Consider the following 1163-nt stretch of genomic DNA (forward strand, 5'->3'; position numbering starts at 1 on the left):
CCCACACACACCCAGCCTACTGATCGTGCCATCCCACGATGCTAAGCTTGCGCGAGCAACTACGCCGCCGTCAAACCCGCTGCAGCTCCACGCCATCCCATGGAAGCGGTCTTGCCGGCGCTAACTGAACTAACTGAAGAAAAATAAGACTGAACCGGACGTGGACATACACACGTTTCCGGCTACTTATTCAGCTAATGCAACTTAGTGTAAACTAAATCTAGCAACTAGGATTATACTTCAGAGTTGGCCTAAGAGCAACTCCAACGCGCCGATCCAAACGGATGCGTGCTTTGTCCACTTTTTGTCTGTTTGGGTCGGCCGCCCACTTGTCGTCCACCCCCTTTTGCATTTGGGTTAGCCATGCGCCTAATGTGCCGACCCATTTTCGCCCTGGCGGCCGGCCTATAGTAGATTTTCAAACATAATTCAAACAAAATACAGCATTTTACATAGTTTCACAACCAAACAAACATATCATAGTTCATACTCCAAATAAATATATTATAGTGTGCAAGCCAAAAAAAATTTAAATTGTCTCAAATACATTTTTAAAAAGATACATCTATTGGTTCCAACGTGAGCCCACATATACTCAACCAAATAATTTTGCAGCTGAATGTGAGTTTTCCAATCACACATTTCATGATAAAATTGGGTTAACTATGCAAACGTTTCCACTCCTCCATGCTCAGGCACAACATTGTGACTCTGAAATTGAAATCCTTGGTCATAGTCTGAGCGCTCATCCTCTATGATCATATTGTGCATGATCACACAAGCAGTCATCACCTCCCACAACTTTTTGGTGCTCCAAGTTCTAGAAGGATACCGAACGAGGCCTCATCGAGATTGCAGTACACCAAATGGCCGCTCTCTCGGTTGCGATTCAAAGCCGGAGTGTACCCCGGGATCGAGCCCCGGAACAATGCCACTGCCTACTAAGGTGGTCATGGATGACGAGCACATCAGCCACCATCTCATCATCGTCGAATGAGGGATCATCTGAATCGCAAATGAAATTGTGAAAAGAGAACTCATCGATAGAATCCATTTGTACCTTGCGGGCAAACTGTTGAACAGCTTGCGAGCGTCGTCGAAGAAGCAAGCCGGTGAAGAGCCGCGGGCCTCCCCTGGACCAGGTAGCTGGCACGGGGGCGTCC

This window comes from Triticum aestivum, chromosome 1A (assembly GCF_018294505.1).
Source record: "Triticum aestivum cultivar Chinese Spring chromosome 1A, IWGSC CS RefSeq v2.1, whole genome shotgun sequence".
NCBI lineage: Eukaryota > Viridiplantae > Streptophyta > Magnoliopsida > Poales > Poaceae > Triticum > Triticum aestivum.